At 37.1% G+C, this 14,667-nt stretch overlaps 1 protein-coding gene across 4 annotated transcripts in view; it reads right to left on the reverse strand.

Annotated features, from left to right (window-relative positions):
* Lrrc4c (leucine rich repeat containing 4C) overlaps positions 1-14,667 on the reverse strand; it is a 1,364,812-nt gene that overhangs the window by 1,108,075 nt on the left and 242,070 nt on the right. For all 4 annotated transcript variants that reach the window (XM_055599890.1, XM_055599907.1, XM_055599872.1 and 1 more), the window contains exon 2: positions 9,422-9,608. The gene's annotated coding sequence lies outside the window, so the exon portion shown is untranslated. The remainder of the gene's footprint in view (positions 1-9,421; positions 9,609-14,667) is intronic.

Raw genomic sequence — 14,667 nt, forward strand, 5'->3', positions numbered from 1 at the left:
TTTTTTTTTTTTTTTTTTTTTTTTTTTTTTTTTTTTTGTAGTCCTGACTGTTCTGGAACTCACCGTAGACCAGGCTGTTCTGGAATTCAGAGATCTGCATGTTTCTGCCTCTGGAGTGCTAGAATTACAGCCACGAACCACCATGGCCCAGTTGCTTGCTTAATTGTTTATTCATCTACAAATCTGTTCCATTAATTCATTCATTTAACTTGTTTATTTATTTATTGCCTGTGTTCTATTCTTACAAAGACGTAACATGATTAATGATCCAAGGGGGAAGAAAAAAATATCTCTAGTATCTCCAGCCTCCCCATCATTAATTAATTCCTGAATACTTCCAGGTCTCAAACAATGAGCCATGCATGTATCAGTGATCACAAGCACCTCTTCTTGTTTTTTATTAACAACACTTAACAATCGATATTAGAACAGTGAAGAGTGAATATCTACCTTTGCTTTAAAAATACATAAACAAAATATAGTTTACTTATTTAAAAGATACTCTGAAGGTATGGAAATGTAAATGTTGATTAAGTTTGTGTAAGATGGGAAGTTTTATCTGTAATTTTCTTGTACATTTACTCTTTGTCTCTACTTTCCATTAAGAGCATGCATATATATTTCTATAATAACTTTATTGAAATATAAATTACCTATAAAATACCAACTTGACAGAAAGCATAATTTGACAGTATTTAATATCACTTCAAACTTGTATAATGATTACCAATAACAGTTTTTAGAGCATTTAATCATTTCCAACTGCCTTGCCCCCAAGACCTGGAACCATGAATTCATTTTTGTTCTTAGTAGTTTGTTATTAATAGTTTTCTTAAAATTATTATTATTATTTGTTATTTTTAATTTTTTTACAGTTTCTGCATTTTATATCCCAATTGTAGCCCCCTCCCTCAACTCTTCCTAGTGCCACCCTACCTCCTTTTTTCCTTCTATTCCCTTTTCCTAGTCCACTGAAAGGGGGAGTTCTCCCCTGTCATCTGCCCTTAGCTTATCAAGTCTTATCAGGACTGCCTGGATCCTCTTCCTCTGTTGTCTTGCAAGACCTTATCACCAGGGGAAAGTGATCAAAGAACAGGCAACCAAGCTTATGACAGAAACCGTCCCTTCTCCCCTTACTTGGGGAACTGAGCGGCCAAGCTGCCAATCAGCTATATCTGAGCAGAAGGTCTAGGTCCTTTCCATGCATGGTCCTTGGTAGGTACATAAGTCTTTGCAGGACTCCCAGGGCTCATTATGGTTTTAGTGTGATATTAAAAAGCTAAGTCAAGTCTAGCAGGGTGGAGCATTCCTGTGATCCCAACAATCAGGGAGGAAAACCAGGCAGAACTCTGAGAGTTTGAGGCCAGCCTGATCTCCAAAGTGTGTCCAGAATAGCCAAGACTACACAAAAAAACCCAGCCTTGGATAACATCATCATCAACAACAACAACCAAACCAAACCAAACCAAACCAGACCAAACCAAACCAAACCAAACCAAACCAAACCAAACCAAAAAAAAAGCTAAGTCATCCCCAACGTTGCATGTTTCTTATTGATTTATTTTTGTTAGGCTTGTATATAGTTTCCTTGGTTTTGTTTTGTTTTAAGAACATTCATTTGTTTGTATGTAAGGAAAGCTGGTGATGTCTCTATCATTGTGTTCATATCAAGGTCAGACACAGTTTGCAGGAACTGTTTCTTTTTTTTTTTTTTTTTTCCTTCTGCCATGTGGGTCCCAGGAGTTGACTGCTGGGAGACTGGCTCAGCAAAAAGACTTCTACTTTCTGAAAACACCTCATGAGTCCAGTTAGCTTAGTTGTGGTTGAATCTACCTTTTCTTTCTATGGATTAGCCTATTGTTGTCCCTTAATACTACTTTGATTTAATTTCACTATAATGTTCTTAAATAGACTATATTATATTTTCTGTCTACCTTCACAAAGCATAAATGGTTTACTAGTGTATGTAAAATATTTTACTTTCTTACTGCATACATCAAGATTTCATTTTTTTAAATTTCTAAGTGATTTAAGTTGTGTGAATATTTAACATTTGTTTATCTATTACTAAGTTGACATTTGAGTTGTTTTCACCTTTACGAATTACTATGAATAACACTGCAGTAAACATTATTGTAAAAACTGTTCTATGGATTTGTGTTTTCAGTTTAGAGAAAAAGGACATACTTAATAGTAAAACCTCTCAGAAGTATAAGAAATTAATTGTTATAACTTTTAACAAGTGTCACAATGATTTTGAACTGCCTGTATAATCTCAATATACTACTATGTATTAACTTGAAAAATTAAAATATTATCTTATACAAGAAAATTGTCTTACATTATTTTATACTACAGAAGTTGGATACACAGTAAATGCTGAGGCATCAGAAGTTTTTACTATTAAAGAGCTGTGTTTTAGTATTGGTCATTTACTAAAGCAATATTTATTCATTGCTACCTTTCGTTTCCAAAAAAGATTAATTATTTATACATATTATAAATTTCAAGAAAATTATAGGACAGAAAACATTACATGAAATATAGAAAAACAACCAAAAAAACATAATAAATAAACATAAGTAACATAACCACTAGTAAATCAGCATTACCTACTCATTTTTATGTCAAGGATGTAAAATGACATTGTTGAGACCAGCAAATACATCAAACTGGAAAGTTAAGGGTAGATTGGAATCAAGTGGCATTGCAAGACACATTCTTAAGGCAAAAATAGGTGCGTGCAAGCTACAGTGTACTGCACCAAATGCCAGCCCGGCCAACAGCCCAGTGTGGGGCCTTCCACCTGTTCCTTTCTGCTTCGTACGTTAGCAGCAGCAATGGCGAAGAAGACTTTCTTATTTGCTGACAGTTATGTTGATGATGCAGGAGGCAAAATAGCATCTCTCTTCTGGGCAATGTTAATTATGGAGTGCTGACAGGAGTTCAAAAATAAATCCAAGTCCTTCAAGTCAATGCCCCACATCAACATACTACGGAAAGGAAAACACATAGACAATTTTGGGGAAAGTGTGTGCTTTGCACAGTATCCCTTCTCCTTCACTAAGTGGTAGGATCCATGTTGTTTTTAAAGCACAATAATAGTTTGAATATGGCTTCAGTCAGTCCAGCATTTAATTTAGATGACACATTTAGTTATCTACATAAGAAAGAACGTACAACCTTGTGCTCCTTTTCATATATCTGACTAACGTTCTTACAGATTGACAAGGGCATCAAGTTGTAAAATAAAATATTATATAATTCTGTCTCCTCACTTAGTACTGCAGCTTTTCTGCACCACAGGCATAATTCCTGAGCATAAACTGGTAGGTAGCTAACATAAAGTTAGTTATGACATCTATTAGCCACATGATCAATGTCAAGTAAAACTCCACATTCTCCTCTGCAAGCACTGCTTGATTCTTGTTTGAAAGTCATTAAGATGTTAAATTAACACATATAGAACACTGTGATTATCATGTCAGGGCTTAGCAGTTTACCTTAGTCCTATGTTCAAAATATGTGAATCAATATGTATTTATTCTTATTTAATCACTGAAGCATAATTTCAAAGTCACTATTATTGTCCTCATAATTTGAAAAACATTGCATTTATAAATTTATTAATATGAACATACGCACATCTAATATATTATATATGTTGTTGTATAATAGATTTTAAAAACACCAGGACATGAGAGGGTTTGGAAAGAGGAAAGAAAAATGAGAAATGATGTAATTTTATTAAAATCTCAAAGAAAATTAAAAGTTTTTGTCTACCTCAATTTAAAATAAAGAAACAAGCTAGATGCTGTGGCACACAAGTATAATCCCAGAACTCAGGGAGGTAGAAACAGGTGGATCTCTGTGAGTTCGAGATCAGCCTGGTCTACAAAGTGAGTCCAGGACAGCCATGGCTGCATAGAGAAACTCTGTATTGAAAAACACTGAACCAAACAGAACAAAAACCTAAAGAAAGGAAACAGAGTAGTGTCGCTTAAGAACTTGTCCAAAGTCAAACAACAACACAAAATACTTGTTTGATACCAAGTGTGGTCAAACAGAGAGCAGTGTTGTTTAATATTAGCTTGAGAAAATAGGTCAAAGCTTAAAAAGCATGGTGTTCCACGGAGTGAGTGATCTCACATACTTGACTGAGGTCTAAGAATGGAATCAACCACATGCACTATATGAACATGCATAGAAGTTATGTTTGCTGTTTTCTTCTAAGACTAAGAGTAATTCCAGTGACCAAAAATCGGATCAGAGTAACCAAATTTTGTTACATGCATAGAGTAAGCTAGTAAGTAGCTATTAATATGATTATAGCAAAGAATTAAATCATCAGAAAAATAATATTAAAGTATTTTATTTTCCTGTTGAAATACATTTAGCATATAAAATTTAGTAAACTATTTTTTTCTTTGGTGACACAGAACTTCACTCTGTACTTCCTTCTATGTAAACTCAGGCTGGTCCTTCTCTGAGCTTTCATAGGTCTACTCAAATAACATAGCCTGTGCACTTAGTTATTTGGGTGATTCTCTTCCCTAAGTGGTTATGGCATCTCCAAGAACAGGAAACAAAATTTTAGTTCACTTATTACCCAACTTATATCTTGCACAGAAGAGCTAGGAAGCAGTTAGTAAACATGCACTGGAGAATAAAATATGGCCATGTGAAGTTTTTAACATGGTACTCAATTTATTTTGTTTAAGAGTCCACTAAAAGTAATCATCTTCCTGTTGCTTAGCTGTCCTTCCTCATGGAAAAAAAGGGGCTAACTTTAGAGTTCTGGATATCCTTGTCTTACCAGGATATGCTGAACAAGGAGAGAGCCTGGGATTTTGGCAACCAAAAACTTACGCTCTGAACAGCATGATCTTCACTGTTGTCTGCTGAATCAAGCAATGATCTGACTGAATACAAAGGTTTTAATTTGAGGTTTATTAACTTACTTGTGATATGTGAATTGGCTCCATTAAATATGTTACTTAAATTAAGTTTACTTTCCTTTATCTTATACAGATAATCTTTTAATGTTTTACTCAGAAAAATGTTTGTTTTTAAAAGTTTAAAGAACAATAATAAATTCTCTGTAATTTTCTCCATTTTAATAGAGCTAAAAGTCACCTCAAATTTTAAAAGCATGTTTAACAATTTTGTTCAGTAATTTGTTTTTGTTTTTATTTTGAAACTGAACAATTAAGTAGAATTGTTCATTTTCATTTCTATATGAACTTAATGACACATACTAACTATTTCTTAAAAGATTGCAAAGCTCACCCTGGGAATGAGAGAAGAGGGCTGCTACATGCAGTTCAGTGAGGAAGAAGAACCCTTTCACCCTTGGCATCTGCACAGTTAGCATTTTCATATTATAAAAAGAAAGTCAAATTTTCTGGTTCTGTTGCTTTCCCTATGGGATTCCTGTCCTCTCCAGATCTTACTATTTCCCACTTCTTACATTAGATTGCATCCTGAAAGGCAAAGAAGATGGACATCAGAAGAAAAAGAAAATAGGAAACAACCTTGGAACCTGCTACAGAGGGCCTCTGAAAGCCAGAAGAAAACAGGAAACAACCTTGAAACCTGCCACAGAGTGCCTCTGAAAGCCTCTGCAGTATAGACTGTCAAAGCAGATGCTGAGCCTGATGGCCAACTGATGGGCAGAGTGAATGGAATTTTATGTAAGAAGTGGGAAATAGTAAGAGCTGGAGGGGACGGGAGCTCCACAAGCAGAGCAACAGAACAAGATAATTTGAACACAGGGAACTTCCCAGAGACTCATACTCCAACCAAGGACTATACGTGGAGATAACCTAGAACTCTTGCACAGATGTAGCCCATGGCAGTTCAGTGTCCAAGTGGTTTACATAGTAATGGGAAGAGGGACTGCCTCTGACATAATCTGATTGGCCTGCTTGTTGATCACCTCTGACTGAGGGGGGAGCAGCCTTACCAGGCCACAGTAGAGGACAATGCAGCCACTTTTGATGAGAACTGATAGACTAAGATCAGAAAGGAGAGGAGAACCTCCCCTATCAGTGGACTTGGGGAGTGGCATGCATGCAGAAAGGGGAGAGAGGGCGGGATCGGGAGGGGAGGAGGGAGGGGCTTATGGGGGGATACAAAATGAATAAAGTGTAATTAATAAAAAATTTTAAAAAAAAGATATAAAAAAAAGATTGCACGCACTCTGCCCAACAGTTGGCCATAAGTCTCAATGTCTGCTTTGATAGTCTGCAGGGCAGAGCCTTTCAGAGGCCCTCTGTGGCAGGTTCCTAGGTTGTTTCCTGTTTTCTTCTTCTGATGTCCATCCTCTTTGCCTTTCGGGATGGGGATTGAGCATTTTAGTCAGGGTCCTCTCTCTTGATTAGTTTCTTTAGATGTAAATTTGAACACAGGGGTCTTCCCAGAGACTCATACTCCAACCAAGTACCAGGCATGGAGATAACCTAGAACCGCTGCACAGATGTAGCCCATGGCAGTTTAGTGTCCAAGTGGGTCACATAGTAATGGGAAGAGGTACTGCCTCTGACATGAACTGATTGGCCTGCAATTTGATCACCTCCCCCTGAGCGAGAGCAGCCTTACACAGCCACAGAAGATGACAATGCAGCCACTCCTGATGTGATCTGATAGACTAATATCAGAAGGAAGGAGAGGAGGATCGCCCCTATCAGTGGACTTGGGGAGGGGCATGCGTGAAGAAGGGGGAGAGAGGGTGAGACTGGGAAGGGAGGAGGGAGGGGCTTATGGGGAAGATACAAAGTGAATAAAGTATAATTAATAAAATAAAATTAAATTTTAAAAAATTCAAAGGATGGATCATCGGGAAGAAAGTCAAATGGAATAGGGCCAATGGGAAAGAAAGAGCATCAGAGCAAGTTAGCAGAAGCCAAAATAGAAAGGAAGATTTATAGTCACACTTTATCAAGAGCTGTGCCATCTTGAAATGCAGTCAGATGTGTATATGTTTTTATACAAAAAGGTGTACCTATGCTTAGGACTGTTGAACCTGATATAGCCTTAAAGGAATTCCTACTTATTTGCCAAGGTTTTTTTTTGTTGTTGTTGTTTGTTTGTTTGTTTTCCCTAGAAGAAAGATTACACACTGTGGGTTAAATTTCTGCCTGTCATGAAAAAGTAGACGAGTATTTGTGTGTGTGTGTGTGTGTGTGTGGGTGGGTGTGTTTGTGGAAGGGGAGTGACAGGACTTGTTTGCCTATCTCTGCTCAGCATGCATGCAGATACTAAGCCATCTGTGGTCTCAGAGGTACAGATCAATGGTGCTCTCCTACCTGCTTCTCTTGCCAAGCACTAGCTAGCCTGAGTTTTTGAAAACATCACAAAACAATCAGAAATTTTGGGTTCATCAGGGAGGATTGGAGGAAGTGATATTCAATCCAGTTTCAATAACACAGAAAAGTCACCGTAAGGAACCCTAAATACATAATCTGATTCAACCTTGATATCCATTAAGAGACAACTAGAGAGTCTTAAAGGCTTCCGTTAGAATCAAGAAATATTGAAACCCAAATCAAGGTTGATTCCATTTCTGACTGGCATACATTTCCTGTGTTTGTGAGGAAACTTTATGCATCATGAAATTAAAACAACTGTGATAATGTTTGATGAGTGCTTTTTCTATGCTAGACACCATTCCTCATTCTTTATATGCACAGCTTTACTGTATTGATAATAAACTTATGAGGTCAGTGCTGTGATTGTTGTCCTTCTGACAACAATGAAAACAAAGGAGGAGATGAAGTAATATTTCAAGGACATCTGACTAACAAATAAGTGTCCACGCTCTTGTCTGCAAAGTAAATCTGTAAAAAAGGAATTTCACTGCTTTTCACCAATTAACTCACTCCTCTTTCTGCACCCACCCCAGATATATAGGAAGCACAATGGATGCTTTTTAAAACAAATCATGTTTTTCAAATGATTACTAGTCTACATAATACATACATGCATACCTGCCTACACATCTAAGTGGACTTATAGCACTAGATGTAATCACATAATTAGAAACAACATTCTTTTGGGAAATACTGCTCTTTTGTATGAGGACCATAGGATTTGGTGAGGCAAAACACAAAAGGTAATCACTTTTTCCATATTATATTTATCTCATTTAAAACATAAACAGTATGATATAAACATACATACTCTTGCTATACTACAAAAATTCAAAGAAACTAAGAGTTTTCACACTAGATGTATCATGCCCTGTTTTTAAGCATAGCTGCCTTTGGAATAACAGCTATTCTTTGAGCAATGTTCTGTCCAGTGGGGTAAAAATATGTATCACATTTATGAAACATAACCCTCTTTGACTTGCAAAGATAGTCCTACTGCTAAATTATAAATGATTTCTATTAGTTTGAGACATTTTATATTTATAAAGCATATGAATATATTAATTTCGATTGGAAGGTTTGTAAGGAATAAAATTATATTTGTGGTCTTTACAAATAGAGTACAAGATAACAAACCATACCAAGAGCATTGTAATCTATCTGGCACAGAGGTAACTTCCGAAAGACATTGACATATGCAAGAGAAGTCAGAAATTCTGAATTTCAATTCATTTCTTTTGGGGTACCCTATATTTCACCTCTCCCTACATCTCATTGTCAGCCCAGAGAATAAACTCATCAATCTCCCGGTCAACCACACATTGACTTAGTCTTACCACAATCAAGTTAAAATTTACATTCTGTTGGAGCAAAGAATACCACAGCAGTGAGATAAAAAGTGAAAGATGAGAGAACGGTCCCTGAATATTGAAAATGGTCAACTAAAAACGCAAGACAAAAAGTACACAACAGGAAAGCTATTTACCATTGTGATGTTACTACATGAGCACATCACTTCATTTAAGTACATATTGCAACTAGCATGTGATTGATGGCTCCAGACCATAATACTTCAGTGACAGCTCCACCATTGATTTGTTAAGTGACAGGCAAAGTTATTTTGGGGCCGAGAAACCCAGCAGGTTTGTCTTCCTGAGATACAGTTATCATCCTGCCCCAGAGTGCCAAATTATTTGGAAACTCAATATGTTATGGAAACTGTCTACAAACCTGACTGTTTAAGTCAGGCATTCTGAGATGTTTATGGGGCAGACAAAAGCCCAAATCCAGCAATCTCTGACACCAAACCACTGAGAACATTTATCACATTGAGGAGCTCTTATCACTTTTGAGGAACTAAGTTATAAATGCTAAGGCAAAACATTTGCCTACATTTCAGAAATGAAACTTCAAAGTTTGAGATTCAACCCCTGACGTTTTCAGGAGTCCAGTGATCCTCTCAATGAGATAAGCCTTTGGCTTAGTTTTTGGGCCACTCTTGGTCTGATGCTTAGGTGTCCAGTTCAATTAGTATCAAGAAATCTGCTCACCTGCTACTTCTTCCCTGTGGGTTATCCTCTCAAAAATACGCTGGTCCAGGCTAGTCTTTGTACACACATGCTGTTCACTCTCGATTACTTGGCATTAGCTGGTCTTGGACAAGTTATTAATTCTCTTTGAGCCTCAGCATCCTCTTCATCAAATAGAGATAATGACAGTAAACACTTCATTTGGTTTCTGTGAGGATTAAATGAGATAATCTATGTCAAGTGTTTATCATAGCATCCACGAATACAGACATTTGAAACTGCTAGCTGTTGTTGCAATTTAGGATTTAATAACAGGAGATCATGTTAGTATTATAAAAGAGATTTTTATCCTTTCTCAAAGCAAACTAAGCCAAAAAATTCACGGCTTGCACAAAAATCACCGAGAGCTGTTGTTGTTGTTATTATTATTATTATTATCATCATCATCATCATCATCATCATCATCATCATCATCATCATCATCACATTGGCTTCAACTTCATTGTAGATAAGCACAACTTCATTGTGCTATATTTAATGATGAAATGATCTAGTCTTTAAGAACAGATACTGGAAAATCACCATGTAGAAGAAAGTTAGATTTTGCTTTAGAAGCAGACCCACTCTTACTTTTTTTCACGCATCTGTTTCTGTGATTTAGAAAAGGAAAACAATACAGGAGGTTGTTGGATTAACAAGTTTTACACTAACACTGATTTTACTTCTCTGTGTATTCATTCACACATTAATCCATAAAATAGTGGCTGTTCAACAATGGTACATTTCATGATATAGTACCATTTGGTGAGGCAAGAAGACAAATCAGGCCAACATTGAAAATTAAGAATTCTTTGTCTATAGTTACTCTCTAATGCTAGTGTCCAAGAAAAGAGGTAGCCACTCACAGGCTTCATGAGTGACAGAGACAGCCACAATGCTTAAAGCAATAATGTCTGGTAAAAATTGAGCCAACAAGACATTGTCATGCATGTTAAAGAATTGGATATTTAGAGCTTATGTTCATCATGTCAAGGAAAGGGAGTGCACTCTCCCAACTGCACTCATTTGTAGGAAGAGGATTTAGAGTTTAGGCTACTACAAACACATAGCTAGTAGTTAATTCTTCTAATTGTGTAAGAAGAACTTTAACTTTTCAAGGCTCCTGAAGTCCAAATCTGGCATAACCAGGTCTCTGTGTGCTACTCCAAAGTACAACTGGAGCTTGTACAATGAAGGTAACATACTGAATTCTTCTAATACAGTGCTTTCTTATTGATTCGGAGGTGTAAACTACTTGATGTTTTATTCTGCATGAATCAATGTACTGATCACTTAAGATCATAGTATAGAAGCAGACACAAAAAGGCCTAAATGAGATAAATGAATATAGTTGGAAGACCTTATTTATTCATTTATTTATCTATTTATTTGTGTATTTACAGAAAATACATTTGAAATGTTTAGTGAGAATCATCTCTTCTTTTTGACTGGTAAAACTTTTGCTATCTTAGAGGTATCGGACAGAAGTAAATATCACCGTTTCTCTGCTCACTAGAAGTGAAGTATCTATTAGTAAAGACTATGGCATTTTAATGTTTTCGAAAATTTCATACAGGTATACAATAACATAAGATAAGATACGTACTCATTTCCATTTCCAACTCTTGTATTCCACAATAATGTACCCTCTTAATTTTCTTAGATTTAATCTTCTTAAAAAATTTCAAAAACTTCTTTAAGCATTTCACATAAGCACTTCAGGTATATCACTCTTGTCCCTTCCTTCCTTAATTTCTTCCATGCCTCTGATATTTTTTCTAAATTAATAACATCTTATTTAATTATTATTGCTATTCAAACACATAAACATACAAACACACACATACCACAAATATACAATTTATTGTATACATTAAACATTGCTCATATATACATGTGTCCATGGCTGACCACTTAGGAATGGACAGGCTATGAGTGAGCTAGCACCCGGAAGCAACAGAACCTATCACTCTCAGCAGCCATTGACTATCTGTAGGTACTCAGCTATGGGTGTGACCTCATAGAATTTGTTCCATGATTTTATTGTTCTTATATATGGAACATTATTACTGATATTTCATGGGTTTATATTGCTTTATGTAAAGGACACTACATATTAGTAGATGTACCGGGCCTCTGACTTTTGTAATCTTTCTGCTCTCTCCTCTGTGATATTTTTCTGAGCCTTAGTTATAGGAGTTCTGTTGCAGGTGTATCAGTTGGGGTTACATAATCCCCAGTGGTCACTTATTCCTGAATTTTGGCTACTTGTGGATTCCTGTAAGAGTCCACAGCTTTTGCAAAAGGAAACTTCTTGGCTGAAGCTGATGAGTCATACTTATCTCTGAGAATAACAATAAATATTCAGAAAACAATTAGAAGTCACATTAGTTTAGGAAAATGATGGTGTAATTTGTGCTGACCATATAGGGCTTAGGGTCATATAGAACTTGGAAAACCTACCAGTGGCCACACAGCATGACCCTATATCCTCAGCAGTTATCAAATGCTACCGAGGAACATTTGTAAGGTGGGTCTGGATGTCATCTCCCCATATATTCAGAGGTTTGTGCAGCATTGATCTTGTGTTGCTGATCCTCAGAAAGGGTGAGGCACATCTTTATCCATGAGATCTACTGGCTTCATAATTATGATTCTCACCCTAGGGACTAATTTGAGCATAGTAACATTGGGCTGGTGAGAATTTTTTTTTTTTTGGATCTTCTGTATATTTACCCTTGTAGTGGCACTGATGATAAAGCTGATATTTGAATATTGAAAGAAGTCAGCATTTCCTTTTCTATCCAAAACATAGACATAACAATTGATTCAATATCCCCCTCAAACTACAGTTGTTCTGTTCAGACATCATTTGAATCCAGTTGGTCTTGGGCTAATTAACTAAATTTACATGTGTCCTTATACTTAGTATTTCATGCTAAAACATCCACCTCATTTAGCTACTGTATGGATTAACTGAACTAATATCTGATACATTAGAGGTAATCAAAATTCTGCATGGTTTATGTGACATTAAGCATAATATAGTAAAAATAATAATTTAAAGAGTTTTCCTATGAGGACTTTTTTTAACTACCTAAGGTACCTGAAACACAAAAACAACCAAACAGGAAAAAAAAAAAAAAACAGCAGCAAAAATATTTAATGGAATACTGCCACAACTGGGAAAGTGTCTTATGACCTGTGCTCATAAAACAGCAGTCAGCTTGACACCTCTACTCAGAACAGGAGCATGGGGGTTACAGAAAACTATCACAGAAGAACCTTTAATAAGTCACAGAAGTCCATCCTCAGATCATGCCACTCAACTCAGGATGACACTGCTCACCATGTGTCACTTAAAGTGTGATCCTCTTGACAGGGCATAGAGAAGCCCTATTACTAGGCATGGCTGCTTGGAATTACAGCAGTGTTTTAATAATTTTGCATCATTGTAGTGATAAAAATGTGTTCAGCTGGGACTACAACTTCTATGTGATTATTTTTTTTTTAAGCTGAAATATTGGTCTATTTCCCAAAAGCCTTGCCCAGTAACTACTACACATCTTCTTCCTTTGTGGACTTGTTGTGACTTTCTGAAATCAATGTGGTAGTTTGGAGCTGAAGGGAAGATTGCCCATAAACAGAAAGTCAGAAAATGAACATTGCACTGGAAACCATTGTTTTCATTTCAAGAAAGGCTTAAGATAGCTCTCCAATTCCTCTGTCTAGACTCTTGATAAAGAAAAAAACAGACCTTCCTTGAGGATAATCAAACCACTCAGAAGGGCAGAGAGGGGGAGGGAACTAAGTGAAAGAGAGCTGGGTGTAGGGATCAGGTGTGGTTGAAGGTGGAGGGAGGGTAGACTAAGAGAGAAAATAGAAATTGGTGGGGAGGGCCATCCCTATTGACTGGGGAGGCACATTGGAATCTATGGGGGTGACCTTAGCTGAAATTCCAGGCAGCAGGGAAGATGGAGCCTGAAGTGGCCACCTCCTTAGCCAGGTCGGACTTCCAGTGGAGGGAGGATATCAACACACTCATAAAACCTTTGACCCAAAAGTTGTCCTGTATACAAGAAATGTAGAGATAAAGATGGAGCAGAGATTGAGTGAATGGCCAACCAATGACTGACCCAACTTGAGACCTACCCTATGAGAGAGAGCCACCCCTTGACACTGTTAATGAAACTCTCTGTGATTACAGACAAGAGCCTTGCAAAACTGTCTTCTGAGAGTCTTTATCAAGCAGCTGATGGAAACAGACCCACAGCCAAACAATAGACATAGCTCAGGGACTCTTTTTCAAGAGATGGAGGAAGGATTAAGGAAGCTGAAGGGGTCAATGACTCTATAAGAAGACCTACAGAGTAAATTTTCCTTGGCCCATAGGGGCTCACAGAGACTGAACCATCAACCACAAAGCATGCATGAACTGAACCTAAGCCTCCTACACATGGGTAGCAGATGTACAGCTTGGTGATTATGTGGGTACCCTAACAATAAGAGTAGAGGCTGTCTCTGACTCTGTGATCCGTTTCAGATCTCTTCCCCTTACCTGGACTGCATTGTTTGACCTCAGTGGAAGAGGATGCACTTAGTTCTGCTGTGACATGATGTTCCAGGGTAGGTTGGTTACCCCTGGGGGATCTCCCATTTTCTGATTAGAAGGGAGTACGGGGGAAAGGGTTGTTTGAGGGTATGACTTGGAGGAGTGGAGGGAGGAGCATTCAATCAGGCTGGAAAGGTATTAAGTAAATTAATAGAAAAAAAAAAAAAAAGAAAAGATAGACCGACAAAGACAAGTAGGATGTCCAATCCTACGCATGTGTTTTTTTCTTTTCCCTCAAAGGAGAACATTGTTTCACACTTACAATAGACAATTTTTAAACTGAAAGGCATACACTTTACTGTCCTTTTCCTACATGCAGACGCTTATCACAGTCAATACTGAGAATTCAATTTTCTTCTTCAAATGTCAAAGCAACTAATTTTCCCTTGCATTGGAGTAGCACTCCTATTTGTGTTCTAGCTTTAACCTCTCGTCTTTGCTAATGCCTTTATCTGTCAATGTTACGTCATTAGTTTTGTATTCTCCTTGGCTGCTTTGCTACCAGCTTTTTCTTTTCTAAAATGCTCACCGCCCAAATATTTATCATTATAAGCACGTGCACACTCATTCACACACACACACACACACACACACACACACACACACACACACACAC

Source organism: Psammomys obesus, unplaced genomic scaffold (assembly GCF_907164565.1).
Source record: "Psammomys obesus unplaced genomic scaffold, mPsaObe1.curated_primary_1811, whole genome shotgun sequence".
NCBI lineage: Eukaryota > Metazoa > Chordata > Mammalia > Rodentia > Muridae > Psammomys > Psammomys obesus.